This window comes from Phalaenopsis equestris, unplaced genomic scaffold, assembly GCF_001263595.1.
Source record: "Phalaenopsis equestris unplaced genomic scaffold, ASM126359v1 Scaffold000938, whole genome shotgun sequence".
Taxonomy (NCBI): domain Eukaryota; kingdom Viridiplantae; phylum Streptophyta; class Magnoliopsida; order Asparagales; family Orchidaceae; genus Phalaenopsis; species Phalaenopsis equestris.
In genome coordinates this window covers 1,028,200-1,030,252 of record NW_018165377.1, presented here as the reverse complement: position 1 = coordinate 1,030,252, position 2,053 = coordinate 1,028,200, and positions in this window count along the sequence as shown.

The following is a 2,053-nucleotide window of genomic DNA, read 5'->3' as shown; positions in this document are numbered from 1 at the left end:
TTTCATCCTGCAATTTTTATTTATTAGGATTTACATTTGTGTGAAACAATCAACACAAATAACCTTGAAGATGTGAGGATTTAAGTCGTGACAAACGACTACCTTGGAATCCTAAGACGAGTTAAGGCTTAAATTGTACAACACGAATATGCAAAGTCCTAAAGAAAAGTTAAGGATTTATGTTGCATAAGTAAACCACATCGAAGTCCTATGGCTTGGTTATTTAATTCTAAAGAAAGAGTGGTTTAGCTGATATAGACATGTTTTGTTGTTGAAGATGGTCGTGTTGCTCACAATGCTAGCTCCAAGCTCCTCATCGTGGCAAGTTTAGGTTTTCTAATGTGTCAAGTTATAATGTCAAATCAGATATCCTTAAAGGTCATGTTTATTTAAATGTTATGGAGCATATTAAAGTTGATTAGAGCGACACCGGTTAGGATCTTACGGTTCCCTCATTCCTGCACCACTATTTTCTTTCATATTCACTTAGTCCAAATGAATTTACTAAACTCAACTTAATGAGTTCCACACTTTCATTTAGACTGTGGGAAATCTTGTTAGCAACCATTGGTTACCTCTTCCGAGAGATTTCCGATCATCCGATAGAGACGTTTTAATTTAGTTGTAATTTTTGTTTTGTGATGTTTGTGATTAAATTTTGAGTTGTCTTATATTTTGAATGTTGTGGCGGTAAATTTTAGCTTGATTGATTTTTTTTTTTGTTTTGGTTTCGGTTTTATGGCTATCCTAACAGTTTTGGTTTTCATACAGGGAGGTATCATTGTTTAACATGCAAGCTAGATGCAAGAAGTGCAAAAAAGTAAATGCAATAATTTAAAAGCATACCTGTTGATTCTTCTTGTTCCTCCACCTCAAAGGTTAGTTTTTGCAAGACATGTATATAATTTTCCGGGGAATTTAAATTGCAGGAGTAGATGAAGGTTTAGCTACGATACCACAAGTTGTGATTTTATTGAATCTCAGAAGATCCTAGTGGATGGTTTTAGAATAAAAATATGACAAGTCCAATTAGCCCTTCAGAATGTGCAATAGATTTCAAAATGCTCGAGGCATGACCCTGGACCATTTTGAACATCTCTTGAAATATTCCGAGTTCATGTTGAACTTATCATATTGTTCCATAAATCATCTGAGGTTGAAGTGTGACTACCCAGTTGCTTAGTGAAACTTGATAGTTTAATTATCCTAAGGATAGGATACCTGCTTAATTAATTGATGTTTCATTTAAAGGTTATGTGAGTGGGTGCCCCTTAGGCAAGTTTAAATTATTTAAGATTCTGGTGCCCATAATTAAGGTCAGGCTTATAGTGTTTTAAGATGTTAATCACCAATCATGTTATCTTCTAAATCCGATCAATTGAGTGTCGACATCGAGCCTATGTCACTACTAAGCCTTTAATAATCATGATAGATGGAATGTCCTTTTAATTTGAAAATTATGTGGGTGAAGATCCTAAAGGGGCAAATTAGTGTTATTAAGAACACTTAGCCAAATTTTAGTCCTAATTGGACTTGTGGTGTTTTAAAAGAGTTTGATTATGTTAATTTTTCTAATCCTCTTTTAACAAAATGAATTTCAACTTAAGTTCACCATTAAGTCCTTAAGACCTAAGTGAATATATTTAGTGTGTGTATTAATTTTGAAAAAAAATTAAAACTTTAAGTGATCATTATCAAGATTATTTAAACATCATTTTGATTATCAAATAAGGGTGTGAAATCATTGATTTCCAAAGTTATACCCTTAAATTCAAAAATCATCTTATGTTATGAAGTTTCCAAAATTTTAATAATTATGAGAATTATTTTTTGTAATTTGGGAAAGTGCAGTGGGTTTCTACCAATTAAGCCCATTTTTTATTGCAAATCATCAAATGAGTTAATTAATATTAGAAATTACTCATTTCCCATTTTGATTAAGCCTAAATGTTCATTAAGGCCAAAACATCCAAAATTACAATTTTGCCCCTAAGGGTCCAAACTTTCATAATTTGTCAAATTTAAGTCAAATGACTTTGAAATTTTTATGTAA